Consider the following 24,536-nt stretch of genomic DNA (forward strand, 5'->3'; position numbering starts at 1 on the left):
TCTTATGTGTGTTTTTAATCCAGTAGTTCTCTTCTCATCTAGATCTTGGTCTGCGTACTGTAATCTGTGGTTGCTCTGCAATGCCCTTGTCCTAGACAAATCCACGGCATACTTGTCTGCCAAATCAGTCAGTTTTTCATGAAACGCTCTAGCTTTCCTAGTAATATCCTTTGCCATGAACAATAACTCATCCTGTTCATACAATTCTATCCTTTCCAAAGGCAATGTTCCATCTATTATCTCATCAACATCTGATTTTAAACTGGTAACATCAAGCCTTTTTGCCTTTATTTCAGCTTTCAAGACACTCAATTTAGCTCCTCCATCCGCATCTCTCCCATCCCAGCTCCGAGATCTACGTTTAGGTATTGGTGAATTATAGGGAGTCCTCCCCTGTTCCCATCTCTCTAAGTCCCATGCCTTTCCATCTTCTCGGGGTGGGTGGTGAAACACTCCTTCATGCCTCCTGGCCCCTCTCTCCCCCTCCGGGCTAGTTTCACAGGATGCAGGGTAAAATGTTCCATTACTCCCTCTTTCTTCCCTAATTCCCTGTGATTCCTGATTATTCGAGGCGTGGCGGGACCTATCGCTGTTCTCCTTTCTCCAATGTTGAACGTCTTCCCCAAGTGTATGATGAAGACACCTAAACCTATTCTGGAAAGCCCGTACCGCCTCATCTCCTCCGTTCCCCCAGAGACGGGACATTTCCTCACATTCTACAATCCTAGTATTTTGTTCCGGCTGTTCTCTCTGATTTGTAGGACGTGCATCCCCTCTATTCTCTTGACTTTGGCCTTCCCGGCCCTGACTGCTTTCGCTGGCCCCACAATGAGATACAGTCCCGTTACCCCTGCTTTCCCACTCTGGTTCCGTTCTTGTCCTGTTACTCGGAGATACTATGGACCCGTCCCATTCCCTCAAATCAGCTCTTAACTCTGAAAAAGATCTTGGCCGCGGTCCCCTTAGATCCATTGGTCCTCTCGGACCTCCCTGTTCTGAATTGGGACCGACAGTTGTGTCTAATGGGGTGTTCCACGTTACCGAACCTGGTAATTGTTTCCATGCATTCGTCACATTATTCCTCCTTTCCATCTCAATCCTTTCCCTATCCAATTGCCTTTGTTGTTCCCCTCTATCTCTCTCAGAATTATAGATCGAAACTATGGGTCCTATGGTAACAGGCACTTGAAGAGCGTCTGGCAATCCCACAGACTCAACCCTTTCTGTGGTTGGCGTTTTCTGCACCACAAACCTTCCCACTACACTCTGTACAGTGTTGTTTGGAGGTGTTTCTCCGCCTTTGCTAGGTGTCCATTCCGATATAGGGAGTGGTGTATATCCCTCTATCTCATTCCCATCTTCCCTTGCGAGCCCTCTGTCTTCTATCAATCCCACTCTCGGAGGTGGTCTATCCATTAACAATCTGTTTATCAGATTGTCCTCCGACTCGCTTTCCTCGTCTTCTTCCATGAGGTTTCCTCCTCCTGACACCTCCCTCATCGGATACATTTTCTCCACCTCAATAGTCTGTACCCTCCAACGCTTTTCCTCCTCATCCCATTTGGAATCTCGCACTGCCCTTACCGATCGCGTCAGCCTTTGTTGACGCCTGTTCGAATTTCGGTCGTGTGCAGCCTTAATCCATGCATTAAGAGCCTCAAACTGTGTTGGTCTAGGTGAGGGTTTCAATGAGGACATGGTTGCTTTTAGCCGATGTAACACCTCTAACTTAAACGTTCCATACTTCGGGAACTGCATTTCCTCATTTCCTTCCGTAAGCTTATTCCAAGCCCCAATCCACAATATCGTATGCAGCCCTACATTCGTTGCCATATAATGAGCTGGCGTACCCTCTGGGGGAGCCTCTTCCCCGTAATAATGTTCACTTCGTTTACGTTTAAAAATCCCTTTCAAACACTTAAAACACTTCATGATTTCTCTTTTCTCCGCGTTTGTTTACTTCCTGATGATATTCCACCAATCTCAGCGCCGTTCTCACTAACTGGCCTATCCGTACGCGGCTTTCCTCCGACGTCACTCTAGCCGCCCAACCAGAGCGCGGCTCTAGCTAACGTCACACCAACCGCTCAATCAGAGCGCGGCTCTAGCCGACGTCACCCGTCCCCCTTCGCAGCAGTTCCCCTCCTTTCTCAGCTCGTCTCCTCGGTCATGCACGCATCCCATTCATACTCTGAAAAATGATTACTTCCGTCCAAGCGATCACCTTTCTTTGACTGTACGCCCACAGTCTTTCTGTAGTTGTCACCCTAACTTGGCGAAATGTCTTTCCGATTACTTCCAGACAATCGCCTTCTCCGATAGGTTACTCACACACAGTAACTTTCGACCAGCGTCCGTTACTCATACACACACTCTTACACTCCCCCTATCTTGGATCCACGGCGGTCAATGGTACCTCGTGACCTCCGTACTATGGTCGACAACTACCCTGGATGTTCGATACACCCAAAACCACTTAAGCTCTGGCCTGAACTTAAGATTTCACCAGTTAACCCGTTTACCAGGTTACCAGTTTACCAGGTTGCGCGCGCTCACAACCTTCTCTCATTCACACTACAGGTATTCAACTCCGCAAGACATTACAATACAAATACAACACAAAACACCGCAATCTGTTCACGCATGACCCTTTTTATACTCACTCTCCGATACTGCTGCTTTTCTCGCACCGTCTGCACCTTTCGGCACACGATTCTTCCGCTGCTCGTCTCTCGGCGTCTCGGGCCTTGGGGTAAACTAACCTCTCTAGATTACCTTCCTCAAGAAGATAACCATCCTCACTCTGCTACCAACTGCTAACGCGGGATTACTGGTTACTAATTATCTTACCAAATCCCATTTCCTGTCGACTGAATCGTTGGTACCTGTCTTGAGTAAAAGGTAATCTCGCAGTAAAATCAATTTAAGAACTTACACCACTCTAAATGACCACTGACCAAAATTAAGTTTTAAAGATTTAATATAAAGTCAAAGATAACTGAAGATACAAACTTCCCAAAATGAGATTCAAGAGGTAGATCGGTATCACTATGAACATGAACTTTTTGAATAGTCTGAGTCTGAAGAACAAAATAATAAGTACAAGTTCGAAAACCATCAGGGTTGCTAAAATGGATACAAGTTGCAACCTCAAAGTCATTACAGAAAAGAAAATTAAGGTTAGTCTGTCCCTACACTACACTAAATGACATCCCTACTTAACAAGATCTTTACCCTCTAGGTGTCAGCCGTGGTGATTTCCTAAAAAGATCACGCACTTCTCTTTGTCTCTTCTCTGATAATGGGTCTCTCCTGATCAGCCTATCTGCCTACCCATCCGCTTCCTTAGGCTCCCCAAAATCATCTGCTCTGCTCTCCTCCCGGGTCTCTTTCCCTAATACCAAATCACATTTCCAATAGAAACGCCCCTTGGGACGCCCCTCACGTGGTACATCTTTCCGCGGCAAACTCCATGATGGTACTCTTGAAGACCCTCGTTAAAGTTGGCCTTGGTTCCCAGGCGGCTTCTTCAGTGCGCCGATACCCCCTGAAATTCCTGGAAACTCCTACAGGCCTGCGCAAGGCGCCACTGAACAAAGTCCCTTTCATTCGAGCTGATTAGGACCCTCGCACCTGCATACAGCTCGTCCTGCAGTGGGCCTCAAATTCCAGACTTCACCATATCTTAGGCCATAAAACACTCTCAGAGCTCCATACTGGACACCTCACGACCTCTCCTCTAACGAGCACATGACGATTTAAACTACATGACATTATCTGTTCTGGCCTACTTGATTTACATGCAGCAGGTTCCAGCACTCTTAAAACGTTAACTTGATTTAAACAGCAAACATTCTTAACTAGCATACGTTTCTAAAATAACACATCTATAAAGCATATACTTTTAACCCTAAGTTCAATAGTACATTTAGAAGAACCATGTCAACCTTGTCTCACATTATTTTAGCAGCACGTTTAGATTTGCTTGTGAATTGCCATGAGGCCTACACAAAATACTGGGTTTTAGAGTTACATTCAACTCTTACATTATTCCTTTAACATGAGAACGTGAGGTTTTCATATTCATCCCGAACATTTCTACATTAGTCTCACACAGTTATGATTATTGTTACTCTACTTAAACATTCTATGCATTTCACCACTGAATATAAGACACTCGGTGTATTTCACCTCTAAATAGAAACACTCTGGTGCAAAGTACATGTTAACTAACTACGTGCTTGTAAATATGGCGTACTTATACATTTTTTTCAAACTTGTGCTCTCTCACCCTCACCGTCCACGAAAACCAACAAACGACAACAGAAGCCCGCTCTAGGAGGCGTCTGGAATTTACACAGTGGAACTGTCTGTAAAACACGGGCTCCAGACGTGATCCCTTGACTGTGCTGGTGTGTAGGCAGCTCTAAGAGAAGCACATCAAAGATCAGCGCATGGTGGGAGCCTGCTCGGCCCCCCTGCAGCCCTTGCACAGTCAGCACTTGGATGCTTAGCAGGTTACACAACTGTGATGATTTATTTGTAAAACTCAGGATTCCAAAGGCGGCTTGCATCCTGTTGTTATTGGCAAAGGCTCGTGCTTGCTTTTGGAAGGGATTTGAGGAAGGAAGCATTCTTATGTCGGCATTCTCCAGTAAAATGACGTTCCAATTGCACAATATCACACTTTGCAGGTTTTTCTAACCAAAACTATGTATGCAACCGTTCCAGGCCCGTGTTTTGTGTAGAGAAGTCTCGCTGCACAGGTTTGTGTTGCTTTTTAACGCCTTTCAGTTGAAGGGGTCTAAAACGTGTTAAATCTGATGTATTGGCTCTTTGGTTACTCAGACAACGGCAGAAAGCTGGGTGAGACCGGGAGCCTAATGTCAGTGTAAGTCAGGGAAGCAAGTAGACCCTAACTTTGTGAGGGGGGGGGGGGCTAACTCTCAGCCAGGGCTGGCCCTAGCACTGGTAGCACACGGTGCAACATTTTTTTGGGCACCCCCTCCTCCAGTACCCCTCACCAACAATGTACCTCATCCTTCTATAGTACCTCTCTGACAAACATTTCATTTTTTTATAGCGCTACTCATAGTACACTCACACTCATTTCTGTGATCTGCATGGTAGACGTTCTCTGTAGCAGGCACATTATTCCTCTGCACTGTGTGGGTGGCAAGAGTGCCCATGTGAGTGCACAGTGAGCGATGCAACAGTGTGAGAGTAGGGTTAGAGAAGTGACTGCAGGGTGAGTGAGGTGACCATATGGTGCGGATGTAAGTGCAGAGTGGGATGAATGAATGCATGGTTAGTGATGGGCTTGTTTGACTGACACTGCAGATTGAGTAGTGAGGGGTACAGGTGGGTGGTGTCACATGTGTGCGGATGAGTAGTGAGTTCATGTGACTACAGGGTGAGGTACAGGGTGAACAGGGCAAGTGCATTGTGAGTGCAGAGTGATCGCTCTGAGTGCAAGGTGTGCGGGTGAATGATGTGAGTGCATGATGATCTCTGTGAGTGCATGATGATCATTGTGAGTACATTGTGATCGCTGTGAGTGCAGGGTGAGTATGAAAGTGAAGGGCGAGAATGAGGAGTGAGTTGTCTGAATGCAGGGTGCATTCCCAGACACTTGAAGTAACTCAGCATGCTATTGGCGGCGGCGTAGGGTTTCAGATATAAGTTGCTATTATGCTGGGCTTTAAGTGGGATGAAAAAACTGGGGAGGGTATGAAGCTGGGATTTTGTTGCAGTAACCCCTCCCCCACACACTTTTTGCTAGATTTCTAATGCACTTTGACTTGATGTGAACTGGGTACCTGCCAAACAGGTTCCCAGGGCCTGTGTTCTTTACCAAAACTGTACCTTTGTACCCCCAATTTGCCCTTCTCTAGCCACAGGTTAAAGGTCCCAAGGGTACCAAGGTCACTATGACCAGGGAAGGCCTCTAAGGGCTGCAGCACATATTGTGTCAGCCTTGGAGTTCCTGTACCTTAACACACACACACTACTATTGCAGGCTGCATGTATTGGTGCAGAGAAAAGTGAAGTCAACATGGCACACATTCCTGGAGGAACTGCTGGCATCCTCCATGGTGCCTCTGCCTGCAGGAACAGAGGAAGCCGCCACTACTTATGCCAACTGGATCGACCAGGCCTGCACTATACTGGCTCCACCTAAAAGCTGGCTTCCCACTCGAACGGCTCCATCAGCCCCCTGGTTTACAGAAGAACTCAGGGAGGTAAAGTGCGAGTGCAAAAATCTAGAACCAGTCTGGCGCACAAATTACAACGAAGCCGAGAAGAAGACATACAGAGCTAGTCAGGCAAAATATAAAGAGAGAATAAGACAATTTAAGGAAGCCTACTTTACAGATTGCACCCTTGGGGCTAAAAACTCGTCCACGGAACTCTTTCACACAGTAGCAAGCCTGGCCACACCTAAATCAGCAGTTACGCCTCCAAGCCAGGAACTCTGTGAGAATTTGGCTCAGTTCTTCTCAAGCAAGGTGGGAAAGATTTTTGCATCTCTGGAAGCCCCGGTGGCACAGAGCCTGCAGGCATCCAGATCTAGGAGCCAGACGGCAGCCACCCAGGGCACTAAACTGCTGGACTTCGTCCCAGTTGAAGGGGACGAGATCAAGAGACACTTGCTGAGCTTAAAATCTGGCTCACCCTATGATCCCTGCCCAGTAACAGTCACAAAGCTGGCAGTAACCCCCATAGCCATTGCCCTAGCAGGATTATTCAATCAGGTATTTGAGATGGGGGACTTCCAATCGAGCTGGAAGCGGGCGTCCATCAAGCTGCTATTAAAAAAGCCTAACTTGGACATCTCAGACCCCCACAATTATCGGCCAATTTCAAGACTTCCTATGCCTGGCCAAGATCATAGGAAGGATTATGAACATCCAGCTTAGTGCACACCTAGGAACCACTCAGGGGCTAGACATCTCACAGCATGGGTTTAGACCAGGCCACAGTACGGAGTCCGCCCTGAACAAGTCAACAGAAGAGGTCAGGAAGGAGATGGATTCCGGAGGTCGTGCGGCCCTGGTTATGCTGGATTTGTTGGCGACCTTTGATACGGTCCACCATACCATCTTGGTGGACCGGCTGGACGAATGTGGGGTCCAGGGGAAGGCCTTAGACATTTTGAGATCTTTCCTGACCAATAGGGTCCAGGTAGTCGCGCTAGGGGACTTTGAGTCGAACCCCTTTCAACCACCTTGTGGGGTTCCTCAGGGTTCCTCACTTAGCCCTACCTTGTTTAATGTCTACGTCTCCTCCCTGGCCCCAGTCATCCGCTCCCATGGGTTTGAACTTACATCTTACGCAGATGACACACAGATTGTGGTGTCACTGCTACCAGGGAGGGAGACTGACGTGCCCAGCAAGTTCCAGGAGTGCATCAAGGCCGTGAGCAAATGGATGGCCGGAAATTGTCTAAAACTCAATTCGGCTAAAACCGAAGTGATACTTCACTCAATTCTGGGGTCAATTTCTGGGGCCCGAGCTGGTGGCCAGAAGAGATGGGGACTCTTCCTATTCCCGTCAATAAGGTCAAGAACCTGGGGGCCATTATAGATGATAGACTCTCCTATAGACCTCAGGTAAATGCCTTGGCCTCATCCATCCACTGGACATTGAAAATCCTCCGGAAGGTTCTTCCGTTTCTCCCAAGGGAATGTAAAAAAACAGTTGTGATGGCCTTGGTGCTCTCACGATTGGATTACTGCAACAGTTTGCTCCTTGAAGCCCAGCAAGGAGTACTTGACAAGTTACAGATACTGCAGAATGCAGCAGCGCGCCTACTTACAGGCTTGCCTAAGTTTGCGTCCATCTCTCACGAACTGGTGAAACTACATTGGTTGCCAGTAAGGAAGCGGATCCAATTTAAAAGCATGTGCATTGTCTTTAAGGCGACCCATGGTATAGGTCCAGCATTCCTGGGGCAATACTTTCACTTGTACAAACCAGGTAGACTTTTGAGGTCAGCTACTCTGGGATTGATCAAGACCCCACGTATCAGGAAAGGGTGTTGGGGAGGCAGGGGTTTTAGCCGAGGGGCGGCGGTGGCCTGGAATGCCCTTCCAGTGGCACTCCGACTGTCCCCTGAGCTGATGACCTTTCGGAGAAAGCTAAAAACATGGCTTTTTGAAAATTAATCCGGGGATTTAGCTTCAGGAGCTATCAAGACAGCGCCAGGACTCCGTACAGTGACAGTGCGCTTTACAAGTGTTATAAATAAATAAATAAATTAATTCCTGTGTGCCATGCCTGCAACCCACTGCCTATGGTATAGGTAAGACACCCCTCTAGCTGGGTGCACAATACCACTGGTGAGGGTACAGTTGCTAGAGCACTGTACCCCTACAGCATCTAGGTTCACAGCACCAAAATGGCATTGCTGAATTCTGGGAAGTTTGGTTGAAAACTTCTCAGCATAATAAACCCACACTAATGTCAGCGTAGGATTTATTATACATCTCAGAGATGACCCCAGAAAAATGACTAGCCTCTGGTGGGTTCCCTGACTGGTACACACCAGCCTGCCACCACGAGACAAGTTTTTGGACCTCTGGGGTGGGAGCCTCACTGCAAACACAAGGAGATGATGGACGGAGTGCTGAAACTTTTCAGACACTCACCCCCAGTCACAGAGCTGGGTTGAATCCATCATCGTTCTTTAGCTCACTTCGCCACTCCAGTTCAGACACAGCTATATGCAAATCAGTCTTGACCCTGTGCCTCATGGGAACAGTCCAGCCCGAACTGCCAAGCCATATCTTTCCTGGACTGGAAACAAGCATCCTGGGACTGGTTTCGGGCTAACAGCCCTCATCAGCCAGGCTAGCTTTAATCCAGTGGCAAAGTGAGCAAGAGACCCACGTCTGGGCATATCCTGCCAACTTAGGGCGAACAAAGCAAACACAGGGAGATGATGGATGGAGTGCTGAAACTTTTCAGACACTCACTCCCAGTCACAGATCTGGGATGAATCCATCATCGTTCTTTAGCTCACTTCGCCACCCCAGTTCAGACACAGCTATATGCAAATCAGTCTTGACCCCATGTCTCATGGGAACAGTCCAGCCCGAACTGCCAAGCCATGTCTTCCCTGGACCGGAAACAAGCATGCTTGGGCCAGTTTCGGGCTAACAGCCCTCATCAGCCAGGCTAGCTTGAGTCCAGAGGCAAAGTGAGCAAGGGACCCACGTCTGGGCATACCCTGCCAACTTAGGGTGAACAAAGCAAACACAAGGAGATGATGGACGGAGTGCTGAAACTTTTCAGACACCCACCCCCAGTCACAGATCTGGGTTGAATCCATCATCGTTCTTTAGCTTACTTCACCACCCCAGTTCAGACACAGTTATATGGAAATCAGTCTTGACCCTGGGCCTCATGGGAACAGTCCAGCCCAAATGGTCAAGCCATGTCTTCCCTGGACCTGAAACAAGCATCCTGGGACCGGTTTCGGGTCCCAGGATTTAGGGGCAGTCCTGAACCAAGAAGACAGAGTCCCGCAATCTAGGAAGAAGAAAGACGAAAGAAGATGCCCAGCAGAGGAGACTGCAGAGAAGAACTGACTTGGCCCCAGCCCTACTGCCCCTTCTGTAGATTCTGCACCAAAAGTTGCCTTGTCCTGCAGCCAGTGATCTCCAGAACCCTTGGGAGGACTGATTCCCTTCAACAAAGACTGGATCTCCTGTGAACAGCAGCTTTGTTCAAAAGAAACTCCCAAAACAGACTCTGAACCTGTTGAGGACAAAGAAACCCAACGCCTGGATGACCACTGCACCTGATGCCTACGGCCCGAATATGGGTGGCTCACCGGTCCCAGCAAGGTCCTCCAGCGCTCCAGAGTCTGAGCCCACTGTGGGTTGACCCCTCCAGGACTCCCCGATGTTGCCTGCAGCCTCTGCATAAAGAACTCCCCAACCACGAGTGACCCAGTAAGGTGAAACCTGACCTCAAAAGACACCCCTGTATCCAGCCGCCCTGCGCCCTGGAGAAGACAAACTGAGGTGCATCTACGTCCCCAAGTCATCCAACTTAACTGCCCAACTGTTGGCTCCTCCCAGAAGTCTTCCTGGACCGAGCCTGCAGCCAAAAACCAAAACCGGCAATCTCCTTTGAAAACAACAGGGCACCCAATGCCAAAACAGTACCCTGCAGCCCCTGTGCTACTGTGGGTGCTGGACCCCCCCCTTTTCCATGAGCCTAACACCAGGAGCTTTGCTCCCACAACCTTATGGCCTGCTTGTGAGCAGCCACCAACCAGAGGCCCTCTAACCCCCGTTGGATAACATTGTGCATCAGCACTCTCTACCTGGCCGCCCTAGTGCCACTGAGGGTGTTCTGAGAGTGCATTCTCGACCCTGGGGGAACCCTGGTTCTAACCCCAGGATAACATCTCCCACAAACCAGTACTTACCTGCAAACCAATAACTTTATTTCCTTCCATAGGATTGCATTGTCTGCTTACCCTTACCTCATCAGGGGTAGCAAGCCCTATATAAATGCAAACCTTTTCCCCTCTTCGATCCCTCTGCTACCCTTCTCTATCCAAATAACTGAATAACATATCCACCAGTCAAATTACTTTCATATTTCACCATGCTAATTTTCAACACTAATCCTTATTGGTTCCGCGGTAGTGTGCTTCTAGCCAAAAAAGCGGTTCAACACCCCATCAGGGGTACCAATCGCTACATAAATACAAGCCTTTCTCCCTCTTCTATCCCTCCTCTACCCTTCTAAATCCAAATAACTGTTTAACATATCCACCACTCAAACTACTTTCATATTTCACTATACTAATTCAACACTAATCCTTTATTGGTTCCGGAGTAGCGTGCTACTCACTGGGAAAGCACTTCGAAGCCTCATCAGGAGTAGTAAGCGCTATATAAATACAATTACAATACAATACAATACAAATAGAGAGTAAGGTTCTATCAACTTTTATCTCTGCCTACCTTTGGGGTGCCACTGAACTCGGTGCACACCATACCTCATTTTGGTATAGTATATACAGAACCAGCTTTCTACAGGGTGTCTCTCAAATGGGCTATATTTTTAAGGGTGTGGCTTAAAACATTTATGCTAAAAATCTTTGATCAGCATAATGTGCTACCTGACTGGTATTTCCTGCTTCTCTTATTGCCTCCACATAAGCAAAATAACACCCACAACAAGCCAGGACTATTGGCTTTGTCAAAGGTTGTTAGTTGCATAAGATAAATATACTACATGCATACATACAACAGTGGCTTTGTTATATATAATATTGAAAATGCTTTCGTTCTTGTGCAAGAGGGAGGTTGTGGTGTAATGGTTAGAGCTGCCAACCTTGGAGCTGAGGAAGCAGGTTTGAGTCTCAGCGTCGGCTCAACATCCTGTGTATCTGGGCAAATCACGTATTTGTCCATGCCTAACAAAAAATGAATAACGATGTCCTTGTTGGTGCTCATGTAAAGCACTTCAAGTCTAGCAATACAGAACTGCACAAAAATTAAAGTTACATCAAAACAGTGAACTGCTGCAGAGTTAAGATTTTTTTTCTCCAGTCTGAGTGTGAGGGTAAAAATGGAGAGCCCACTAGGGACCCGTGTCGGTGCCTGCTTTTACGAACTGCTGGTGCTGAGCACCGGCAGAACCCGGCCCACTTAAAGCCCTGCTATTATGGCAATAATCAGGGATCAAGGGTGGAGGAAATAAATAATGTGCTGATCCTGCAACAAACTTCCTCTCTTATGATTCGGGTTGCCAGCTTATTATTTTGATGTCCCAGACGATGCAAAAATAAACAGTCACCTAAAGCTGTATTTTCAGCACTTACTTCGAACAGCAAATATAAATAGAAAGCATTTTTAATTGTGTTGTACGGCTGCCTGAATGATCCATGACTAATCATTAAAGGGAACAAAGACAGAGAAGTCACATTCCAAATGAATACATACTTTATCATTTATAACCCTATTTAGGGTTCAAGACGAGGTTTTTGCAGGCTCTTTAAACAACACACGGCTAGCATTTTTCTTTTTGCAACCCTACTTTATATTCCTTTTCTTGAAATGCATTCTCACACTACGGCAGTAAATGTAAAATACAATGTAAGGAATAGGGAGAGTGGGGGCCAAGGGGGGACTGGAGCCAGAAAAAACAGAAAGCCTTGGCAACTACTTTACAAAGGTATGCAAATATGCGAATGGTCCTTAAAGACCTGTGAAAGAGATAAGACTCTAGACTGCCCTGGGAGCCCACAGCTGCAACAGCCTTGGCTGAAACCCAAGATGGGGGGAGGGGGGAACTGAAGCCCACTCAGCCCAATAGGCGTTGCGTGCCTGGTATAAGTCCATCACACCGGCCGCTCTACTTAGTGCTGATGGTCTGATGTACATTTTTTTCTGGTCTTGACTGCCAAGGAAAGTGTGGTAGTCCCAAACAGAAAAAAAGATAAATGAACTCCACATCTTGGTAGAAAACTCCCATGGTACCAGTGCCATTCGTATTTCGTTTTACAAAAACAAACTCACACTTTAAGAGTTGGTTTTTTTTTTTCACAACAAAATTTTATTATTTATTTGAAGGGATGCAGAGCAACAAATGTGGTTCCCCACAATCAGGAGAGTGCCACCAAGCATTGTAACACATTGTATATTCGTCGTTGCGATGCTAAGTAAAATAAGAATAAAGCAAAGCAGGCTACCCTTCCCTTCACCCCATCCCTCCCAACATCCCCAAAGGCCCAACTACCCCACTACCCACCCCTTATCCCTCCCTAACCCTACGCACGTGTAGAAAGAATACACAGTCGTCAGCTGTCGTGAGGCATGACACAGTAACGAGGCCCTCTCAGAACCTCCGTCTATAATTCCTCCTCATTCGCTTCAGGGGGATCAAGTGGCAACCCCCTATATTCCGCCCACCTCTTCCAGATCTTAAAATGCTTACGGGGGCAGCCTCTCGCTTCAAAAACAGGCCGCTCCAGTCCCATATAATAATCCAGGGCAGCCTTCCATGCACACAGGGGGGGGGCTCGGACTCCTTTCCATGCTCTGGCTAGGTCTCTCTTGGCCACCACCAGACCCAGTAGCAACAGGTGGCGCTTGTATATGTTCCCACCGACTCCTTCGAGTACGTGGAGTAAGCCCAGACGGTGAGTGCGTGGGAGGTCCCAACCCAAAACCTCAGACAAACAATTCCATACGCCCCTCCAGAATCCAATCAGTCGAGGGCATGACCACACAGTATGTATCAGCGTACCCACAGCCGCACCACACCGCAGACATTCCGAGGAGCTAATCAGTCCCGCCCTCCAGAGTCGTTCTCGGGTATAATAAGACCTATGGAGATATTTAAATTGTATCAGGCGAAGCCGCATCGCTATTGCAGTTCCGCGCGGGGACTCTAGGGCTTCCCTCCAGTCATCCTCATCTAGAGGACCGACGTCAACCTCCCAGGCCGCTTTCAGAGGGAGCAGGGTGGAAGAGCAGTGGGTCACCATCGACTGATAGATGCGAGAGATCTTCTTAGTACCAAGGTCTCCCATGAACACCTTCGCTTCAATGGGGCTAAATTCCGGGAGTGAGTCCAGATCCGCAATGTTTGGTGTAAGCGCGTGTCAGAATTGTAAGTAGCGAAAGAACTGGGTTTGGGGCATATTGAACTCAGTACTGAGTTCCTGAAAGGACTTAAGCGTAGTACCGGACATGACATGTCCCAACATTGCTATACCAATGGCTTCCCAGCCATCAAACACGGTGAGCGTCATCAGTCCGGGAAGTTGACCATTGTGCCATAGCGGTGTCTCAGCTGTTAGTCTACCCCACCAACCCATACGACGTAATGCCTGTCGCCACACCGCAAAGACCACTTTCGTAACGCACGGCAACTGCCGCCGCAGCCGGGCCGAGTAGAGAATCGTGTGTAATGTATGATCACCCATCAAGGAGCGCTCCAGGGCATATGTCGGGTCCCCTCTGTCGCCATACCACCACTCATTGAGTACGAGCAGCTGCGAGGCCTGATAATAAGATAACAGATCCGGGGTGGCCAAGCCCCCACAATACGTGGAAAGGAAACATGTCTTTAGCGCCACTCGAGCCGCGCCTCCTACCCACAGAAAGCGACTCAAGGCAGAATTAACCTGCCGAAACCACTGGGGAGGAATAGGATGAGGGTAATTCTGTAGCTGGTACAAGAGGCGTGGAAGAGCTACCATCTTAAATATCGCTGACCTACCAAATATGGTGAGGGGCATTCGGGACCAAGTCTTGATATCCTCCTGAACTTTATCCCATACGGGTACAATATTGCGCTCCCACGTAACATGGGTGGATTCAGAAAGGAACACCCCTAAATATTTCAAACCGTCAGTTGCATGTTGCAATTCCCTCGCCCAGGGGTCTATCTCCGCCGTACCTCCCAGTACCCAAAGGGTGGACTTGCCTAAATTCAAGTAGAGACCCGAGACCTCTCCAAATATGCGCATGATTTCTAACACTCGGGGCCCTGAGCGACGCAAATCCGTGAGGAAGAAGAGGACGTCGTCCGCATATAAGGCAATCCTGTCGAAAAGGGTCTCAGACCAGACAAAGCCCCGAAGCTGGGCATCTATGCGCACCCAGGAAGCTAGAGGCTCCATGGCCAGAGCAAACAGGTACGGGGATAAGGGGCACCCCTGACGGGTCCCCCGTCCAATGGAGAACACCTCCGAAGTGGCCCCAGCTACCCTGACAGACGCCGTGATATCAGTATAGAGCAATGAAATATAGGACAGATACACTGGGCCGAGGTTGAGGCGGGATAGGAGTGCAAAAAGGTACGCCCAGCTAACAGAGTCAAACGCCTTATGAATGTCCGCTAAGAGCAAAGCTGCTCTGTCCCCCAGTGTCCCCATCGCATCAATCGCCGCCTGTGCACGCCGAATATTGTGTCGTGTCGCACGGTGTGGCATGAAACCTGCCTGGTCCGGATGAACCAGCTCTACCATATATGGGAGCAAGCGGTTCGCAAGTGCTTTTGCTAGTATTTTGGCTTCTACATTAAGCAATGAGATGGGGCGATACGAGTCGTGCCTGTTGGGGGGTTTGCCAGGTTTTTGGAAGACCAGGATCTCGGCGTGCCGCCAGTCCGGAGGCAATCTGCCCCGCTCACGTGCCACCTCCAGAGTACTTCGATAATGGGACCCCAGGAGAAGCTGGAATTTCTTAAAAAACTCACAGGGGTAGCCATTTGGACCCGGCGCCTTCCCCGCATTAAGTTGGCCCAGCGCCTCTCCAAGTTCCTCGGCCGTAAGGGGAGCATCAAGTTCCTTCTTGGCCTCGTCAGACACCGCCCGGGGCGGCAAGTCGTCAATAAATTTAGCTACAGCGTCTGCGTGGAGACTATCCTGCGGGGCATATTGTGTCTGGAAATAAGCAGCAAAACTCGCTGCAAGCGCAGCTGGGTCCGTAATCGTCACTCCATCGTCAGCAGTGAGGCCCGGCAACGTAATCGGTTGGAGACGGCGCTGACATAGCCTATGGAGCATGGTACTGGACTTATCTCCCCATTGGTATATTCTGCTCCGCGTGGCCAGCCACGCCAGTTTAGCCTCGTCCATCAAGATAGAGGCGTACGACTGTTGTGCCTGGAGGAGCAACCGTATCGCCACCTCATCTCCCCCTCCCCTACCACGGCGTTCTAGGTCTTCTACGAGTCTGGCAGCTGTAGTGGTCGCTTCCCGTCTCCTACGGCGGGCCTCGGCACACCACGCAATATCCACCCCCCGTATAGTAGGTTTCATGGCCTCCCAAACCACCTCAATATCCATATCTCCCACTAGGTTTTCCCGCCAGTAGTGTGCGACGGCTTCTCGTAAATGTTGAACATAAGCGGGCTGTTGTAGATGCCACGACGACATCCTCCACCTGAAGGGCTGTCGCTTCGTAAGCAGTTCTATCGTGACTGACACTGGGGAGTGGTCCGAGAGCCCCCTCGGATGTATCGTAGCCTCGCGCACCCTGCTCAGACACATTCCAGGCACAAACATATAGTCCAGTCTCGAGAACGAGCCGTACACTGCAGAAACATACGTGTATTCGCGTACTGTTGGATGCATATGTCGCCACACATCCACCCATCCTAGTCCATCCGCCGTGGCCTGTAACCGGGTAGGGGAATTAGGGGAAGGGCCAGCAAGCACCCCCTGCCGCCTCTGACGGTCCACACAAACATTCATCACCTCATTCCAGTCTCCCCCAATCACCGCCAAGGACTCCGGGATATCCTCCCACACCTTAAACAACTTCTCGGACAGGGCCCACTGCAGTGGGGGGGGAGCATATACACTTCCAAAAACCATCGGCTCAGTGCCCACTTTCCCCTTAATAAAGACATAGCGGCCTTGAGGATCCACCCACTGCTTCTCATGGATGTAGGCCACTCTTCGGTGCACCAGTATCGCAACACCTCTAGATCCCCTGGCAAACCCAGCATGAAAGACTTGGTGGTATCCAAACCTCTGTAAGCTAAGTACTTTAGTGCCCAACATGTGAGTTTCCTGGAGCAAGAGTACATCTGCAGCCTCCCTTTTTCCCCAACGCAAAACAGCCCCCCTTTTAACGGCATCCAGCATCCCCCTGACATTCCAAGTGATTATCCGTAAGGACTCGCCGGGGAGCCCATGAGTCAAATCAGCCATAGTCAATCGAGGTCCAATAGGCTTGCCTCCTGTGCCACTTCCACCCACCTCGTACTGCCTTCAGGTCAGTAACAATCAACACGTGCATTATCCCCCCCCACCCCTCCCAGACCCTCCCAACATCAACAAAAACTACCCCAATAGGTCCACATTCGTCTATCATTGCTTCACCCACATGTCCCGTCCCCAACCCCTGCTGCCAACACCCCCCAACCCCATACTCCATAGAACATTGAAGTACCTGTCGCGGCATGGGCTGCCCCGGGTCCAAAACAGAGGACCCAAGACCAACCATACCAATGGATCCCAACACCCCTGAAGAACAGCAACACCCACCCCTCCCTCAGCCAACAACCACTGCGCGTGGCAGTCGAGGGCCCTAACAAGTCCCCTCCAAACCCTTTCACCACCACCCAAATTACGACAAACCCTCCCAAGAGCCAGCATCAGAAACAGTGCCCACACTACTAGGGACGAAGCCCAACCGTGGGCCTCACAGTCACTCGAGGCAGCCGCATCAGTGCAATCTCACCCATGGACTCAAGAATTATCGTCTGACTGGTCAGATGCAACAGTCCCCTTATCCTGGGTCGCACCGGCAGAGGCGGATCTCTTCCTCGACCTGGACCTCCGCTGACGGCCATGTCGGGCCGGCTGACCCTGCCGACCCTGCGTCGAACCACCAGGAGAACCAGGAAACAGACCCGGTTGAGCATGCGGCCTGATCGGCATCGACTCGTCGGTCCAATGGAAGACCTCCTCCGGGGATTCGAAGAAGTGGGTCCGGGACTGATAAACAACCCGCAGGCGGGCCGGGTACAGCAAGGAATATTGAATCTTTAACCCTCGCAACTTGGCTTTAGCGTCCAGGAAGGAGCGACGCTGCTGCTGCACCAACTTGGTATAGTCAGGAAAGATCATGATCTTCCGATTTTCGTACATGATGGTGCCTCTGGCTCTCGCCTCTCGGAGAATCACATCCCGATCATGATAGTTCAGCAATCTGGCGATAACTGCCCGGGGTCGTTCCCCCTCCGGCGGCCGCTGAGTCAAGGCGCGATGTGCGCGTTCTATCACAAAGCAAGTGGAAAGGGCACCCGTGGGGAGCCAGCCCTCCAGCCATTGGGTCAGAAACAGCTCCATATTGTCTTTCTCGCATCGCTCCGGAAAGCCAACGAAGCGTAGGTTGTTCCTACGTGCGCGACCTTCAGCATCTTCCACTCTGGTCGCGAGGTTCTTTTGGACCTGTTCCATCGCCGCCATTTTCCGTTTCAGGGTCCCCACGTCGTCTTCAACCACCGAAATCCTCGACTCAGTTTCTGTTATCCGCTCCACAGCATTCGGCAGATCTTGTCGCAGCAGGGTCACGTCCGCACCCACCGCACCAATCTTTGCGTCCAGCATATCTCTGGACTGGGTGATCGCCGCCATAAGTGCCGCATTATCCGGCCCAGCTCCTACGCCACCGCCGGGTGCCCCAGAGCCCCCACTGGGCCCTGTAAACTTGTCTATGGGCCCTTGTTTGGCCGGGCCACCACCCCCCCTGGTCATAGCTGCGTGGAACCGGGAAGCACAGTATCAAGAGGGTCCACAGAGGGGGCGGGGGTGGGCTCTCACACCAAGACGTGGATCTGTCCGTGGTCTCGCAGCCCCCTGAGAGAAAGCAGAACTCCACCAGGTCTGGGCAGCGCCGATGGGTCAGCGTAAGTCGATCGCCAGGCAGCTTCCCCGACTACCCCCCGGCCGGGCAAACCGTAGGTCGCTCAGTGGTCTGCCTCCGAAACCAAAGGGCCTATTAGTCCTCTGGCGTCTCGCCGGTACCACCACTGCCCTCTGCAAGGACGACCCAGGGGGGAAATCAAAGGAGCCCGCCGGCCGCCGCAATCAAGTTCCGTGCCTTTGGTCGTGAAATGGCCAGGGGGGGTCCGCTCCAGAGAGCAGCGCCGCAGCTCACCTCCCCGCCGGCCTCAATCGCCCCAGTACACCCCAAAGGTCAGCATCAATTCTGTGGGCACCCGACCCCGGGATAGCGGGAAAGTCCAGGACCCGGCTTACCGACCAGGATGCAAGTCTCTGCTCCTCCCAGGGCCTCCAAGCCTGCTTGTACGAGTACAGCAAGGTCAGCAGGCACCCAGCCACAGCTCCACGGAGCCACCGCCGCCCCGGGTCAGTCCGCCGGTCAAGCGATCTGCCGGCTCAGGCAAGCCCGGCCGCCACTCCACAGCCGGTATCTCCGGAGGCCTCCGAAAATCGAGGTCCCTGTCTCTCGGCCCCGAAGTAGGCCGCGTCCCCCTCCAGCCTTCTCAGGATGTCAGAGCGGGCCCCCCTCGCTGTCGGAGGGTCCCCTCGGCTGTGCTGTGTTCCGCCAGGAAGGGGAGCTCCGTCGGCCCCGGGGAAGCGGAGGATGATGGGTCGGCGCGAAGATCCCCCAGCCGGGGAGCGCTAAACTCGAGGCCCCGGCTTCCCCTGCGGGGACTAGGCCGCAGACCGATGTCTTCGAGCACGGCTCCGCCAGCAATCCGGGAGCACTAGAGGATACAGCGGGCGACTCCACCAGCCGTCCGCTCTCCTTGCCGGTGGTGTGGGTGATGGAATCGGGTCCGGAAGCAAGGATAAGTATGCGGATAAAGAACGGGCCGGTGGGAGCTTTAGCAAGCTGCGTCCACCATCTTCGCCCGCGTAGCCACGCCCTCTTAAGAGTTGGTTTTGGTAAAACAAAAAAGGCTTGCTGAGTGGCCGCATGAAACATGGCTGCCGTTCAGCAAACTTACAGTGACTTCAAAAGAGACATCTCCACAAGATGGCAGAGATGTCTGAATATGGCTGGCAGTAGTCTGTCAAACTCAAACTGAGGCACTTAGTCCCTGAAAAATAAAAGGTCCTCAATGCACATACTTATAAATATTGTGCCTATAGATAACAGCGTATCCTTATTGCCTCCTCTCATGGTCTCCTAAGTGATAGAGATAGTGATAGAGCCCCTCACCCAAATTTGCCTCATTGTTACCTTGTTGGTCTGATGTGCCAACCTCAATTTTACTCTTTCTTTCCCGAAGACTCGGCAATGCCTTTTATACATTTCCCTTTTTTACCTGAGCAGTGGCTGTTCCATATGTTTCATGTGACATGTCATAGATATTTAGTATGGCCAATCGAAATCATTAAAATACAAACACTAAACATTGCCTCTGCTATAAGACATCACTAGGAGTGGGTGAGCAACTAAATGCTTGCTTGCTCTGGCTGAACTTGACGTCCTCTTGGACCTTGGAGCCCAAAACAAGCCGAGCTTTCATGTGGCGAATCTGCCTGCTACTCAGGCTGTCACCTAATAAAAAACATTAACCTTTGATGTGAAACAGGAGAGGGAAAGCAGCACCTGTCTAGAACCTGAATGGCACAAAGTAAGTCAGAAAACCTGAAATGTTTTCCATCTTCCCGCTTGAAAAAATCTTGTGATCTTAGACAAATATTTTATTTCACCATGCTTCCTTTTTAGGTCTCGCCTGTCGATGCGCATGCGCATCGAGCAAGCGAGAGTATTGGGACTTATCCACTCTTTATCCACACTGCAAGGAATCGTGGCGATTCCTTGCAGTGCCCGTGACTTTTAAGCTCAATGCGCATGCGCATTGAGCTTAAAAGCGCGTGCACGTCCGTCTTTGTTTACCCGCTCCGCCCCCTCCCCTTCCCGCCGTCTCGCATTTCCCCTGCCGCATCAAAGGCTTTCACGGCCGGCCGGCCATGCTTTCAGTTTCACGACCGGCCGGCCGTGTCAATTACATTCCAAAGCCCGCTCTCCCTGCTCCGCCCCCTGCTCCGGCCGAGACGCATTTCTCCTCCCCCCTCCCCTCTCTTCCCTCCGTCTTGTTCTTTCCTGTTGCCTTCTCAAACACGTTTTCGTCTTTCCTCGTAGTGATAATATTCAGTCACTCTGCACAAATACGATTTATACAGTATTTCCATCTTGAAGACGTCGCGTTTCATCCTTACACTGATAATAGTAAACAGTGAGTCGAAAGATCAAAGAGAAGCATGTTCCAAGTGTAAAGTAGTCTGAAATGGGACAGTTTCATCAATTGGTCGAGCAATCCCTTGGAGCGAATGCGCATCAAAAAGTGCTCCCCCGATTTTGTAGACCTTCCGTGATCATGACTGTCAATCATTTATATCTAATGCTCGTTGTAAATTCTTTTGTTTTCGTACAATTTCATGTGTTTTTTAACATTATTATTTTGGGAGTATCAAGTAATTCACACATTTGGGTGAAAAATACGCCGGACAGGACTTCATGGAGCTGGAGTGTAGACTAACAGTTCCACAATTCCCCGTGTTAAACGTCGTTTATTTCTTCCTGCTTCCTTTTTACGCCCGAAATGTGACATCATTTTGAAGATGTTCACGTGTGTTTTTTGAATAATTTTTCCCATATCCACAGACATTAAGACGGCTTGTTTATCGTCTAGTCCACGGTACGGTCCCCTGTAACATGTCAACTCTGTTCTGCCAGCTGCCAGTCACGTGGTGTGAGTTATATTTCGCCAGTGCAGCTTCAGACAATACTAGTTGTGCATTTGTGTAGGCACCACGCTGTTTTCTGGGGGCCCCCGTTCCGTCTTCCAAAACCATCACGCTTTGCAAATTAACCCCTCCCCCACCACCTCCCTAATCGCCAACCCCAGCTCTCACAGTGCCTCTATTGCCATCTGACTATCTGCAAGCAACAGAGCATGACAATGGCAGCAGAAAAGATAGCAAATGGCCGCTAGTCTGACTCTTTGTTGGGAGACTAACATGCGTTCCTTGGAAGCTGCGCACTTGAGTGTTTCTGTCAGCGCAGTTAGACTGGTGTCACCCAGCAGCTTTCGGGCATGCCACGGCTCTCATAAAGAGTAGTGCATCAATGAGGCCGATCCTAGAGAGCAGCATGTGAGGCTACTGCGGCTCTCTCCCTGCCAAGGTCCTCAAGCAATTCCCGTGCGCTGTGCTCCACTCTTAAACTGTAGCCCCATGCGCGGTGCTGCACTCCAAGCTGCTGCCTTGTGTGCGGCGCTGCAGTATAAGCTGCCCTGTGTCCTGTGTTCCAATCTAAGCTGCTGCCCAGTATGCGCAGCAGCACTCTAATCTACTGCCACGTGCGCAGTGCTCCATTGTAAACTGCTCTGCAGTGCTGCACTCCAAGCTGCTTCCCCGTGCTGCAATATCCACTCCTTTGTGTCTCCTTTCCGGCCTCTTCCTACTTAACTTTTCATCCTTTCTCCTTTAATCCCATTTCCACCTTCTCACAACCGATTCGAGCACTGTTATCTTAACATTTGTGTTTCTCTCTGTCTTATGATGTCTGCCCTGCCACCATTTACTTCGGACCCTCACACACCCTCACCCTCACACACCCTCACACCTCCTCACCCTCACACCTCCTCACCCTCACACCTCCTCACCCTCACTCACTCACCCTCAACCCCTCACTCACCCTCACTCACCCTCACTCTCACTCACTCTCACTCACCCTCACTCACCCTCACTCACCCTCACTCACCCTCACTCACCCTCCCTCACTCACTCACCCTCACTCACCCTCACTCACTCACCCTCACTCACCCTCAACACCTCACTCACCCTCACTCATCCTCACTCACCCTCAACCCCTCACCCTCACCCACCCTCAACCCCTCACCCTAACTCACACTCACCCTCACTCACCCTCACCCTCACTCACCCTCACTCTCACTCACCCTCAACCCCTCACTCACCCTCAACCCCTCACTCACCCTCACTCACCCTCACCCACCCTCACCCTCACTCACCCTCAACCCCTCACCCTCACACAGTGCAATAGGTCTCGGAGCATTTGAGTTAGAGCTTTTAGAATTGTTTATGGCTTTTTTTATTTGTAATTCTTTAGCATTGGCTACAGGAAACAAAAATGCTAAAGATTTACAAAAAAAACCCATAAACAATTCTAAAAGCACTAACTCTAATGCTGCGAGACCTATTGCATTTCCAATGCTTGTTTCCTTATTGCATTTGAGAGCACTTTGAAATATGTGAGATTAGGGTGTGTGCTACACAAGCACCTCTCTTGTTTCTCATTTAAAAGGTAAAAAATGTTGCTTTATATATGAATCTAGGCAACTTATAGGGTGTGTAAGAAAACGGGTTATTGGTTAAGGGAAGTGGAAGCCCCACCCCCAACCACAATCCTTGTGAGGGTGAACCACAAAATTCACTAAATTACTGTGCTCAACCCTCCCCTTTCGAGGACTTAAAAATACCCAGTGAGGCTGCACTCAAAGTGTGTATGATGGCAGACAGTCAATACACGGCAGCGTCTGTGAAGGTGTAAGCAGAGGGATTTTACGGCTGGGCTAACAATAAACGGAACTGTGCCTGTCCTGTCCTCCCTTGGCAGCTGGTTAAAGGGGACGGCTTCCTCTCACTGTGTGAACCACCAGAGTACACTCATATCATCTCTCCACGTCTGCCCTGGTGCCTTCCTCTTATTGTGAACTCACACCTGCAGCTCGGTTCCATAAGTCGACTCCGAGTATATAACACGTATTATTGTCAACCTTCGCTGTTCACATCTGTGTTTTAGTTCCATTTTAACATCCTCTCTTCTCTTATAAACATACATTTACTAATTAATACTTTACACAAAATCTCAATATCATTTTTGAAGACTAGTGATCTACAGGGGTCACAGCATGAAGTGTCTGCACTACCGTTTCTTTTCAGTGCCTTGAGTGATACTCAGCTAGCTCTGGGGCTTGCACACAAGAATTCATTCAGGACCACAGCTTACATGCTTGGTTGACATTTAGAAACGGTTAAAATCTGTCCTCAGTCAGTAGTGCTGAGCTGATGGGCCAATTCACAAAGCTTTATCAGTATGGGCAATAGCACTACAGGAGCACTCTTGTATGCACTCTTACATGCTTTTGCAAATGTGCCAGAAATTACCGCCTCCCTATTAGTAAAAGTGCAAAGAGAGTACTGTCCGTTCTATTTCTATTTACTTATTTTAAAAGTTTTATATAGCGTATACATGACCCATGCAGGTATCAGAGCGCTTTACACATGTTCAGAGAACAAAGAAAAATGGAAACAATTAATGCTCCTTAGATGTTGGAGAGATAAGCCCAAAATATAGACGCAAATTGATATAGTGGTACAAACACAATAATCATAACAAGAACTATCATCAAAAGCAATGCTATTGAGCAGTAGTATTATTACCTTTATATAATATAATGTAAGTTTCTACAAGTGTACCCTAAATGTCCATCACTATTTTGTACTATGATCCTCCTCACCTACGCATGCTGTATTTCGAGGTGGCATGTCAAGAAAGTATAGTAAAAAAAACAAAAGCAATAAAAGGCATTGTTAACCCTACAATGCAACTGGACAATGAAGTCATAAAGCTGTGATTGCATCAATCCCGGCCTCCTCCTGTTCAACGCACTGAACACCGCCTCTATTATGTTAAAAAATGGTGTGGTCTTAGGCAAAACTAACAATAGATATTAGGTCAAAGAGACAATTTCCGTTTGCCCTGTAGGGTTTACATTAAATAAGTATGTTTGTTGTGGTCATGTCACTGCACACTTTTTTTCCTGCTCACATTTCTGACATACGATAGAAATCAAAATATTTGTTGTGAATGAAGAAGTGAGTTCTTGCAGAAACAAATACGACTGGGGATTGGCCTTAGTGAGACATTTGCCTCAGCCGCCACAGATAAGCCTTCCAGAGGGATGGTCCCTAAAGAGAGATGGCTCCTCCATCATGATTTCCTCAGTGCATGCGTGGTGTTGGTAACTCTTTCAATGTGTTA

General features: G+C 49.5%; 1 protein-coding gene across 1 annotated transcript in view; it reads left to right on the forward strand.

The window, feature by feature from the left end:
- Positions 1-24,536, forward strand: part of LOC144818194 (sodium-coupled monocarboxylate transporter 1-like) — a 139,591-nt gene that overhangs the window by 41,397 nt on the left and 73,658 nt on the right. The window lies entirely within an intron of this gene.

This window comes from Lissotriton helveticus, chromosome 1_1 (assembly GCF_964261635.1).
Source record: "Lissotriton helveticus chromosome 1_1, aLisHel1.1, whole genome shotgun sequence".
Classification (NCBI taxonomy): domain Eukaryota; kingdom Metazoa; phylum Chordata; class Amphibia; order Caudata; family Salamandridae; genus Lissotriton; species Lissotriton helveticus.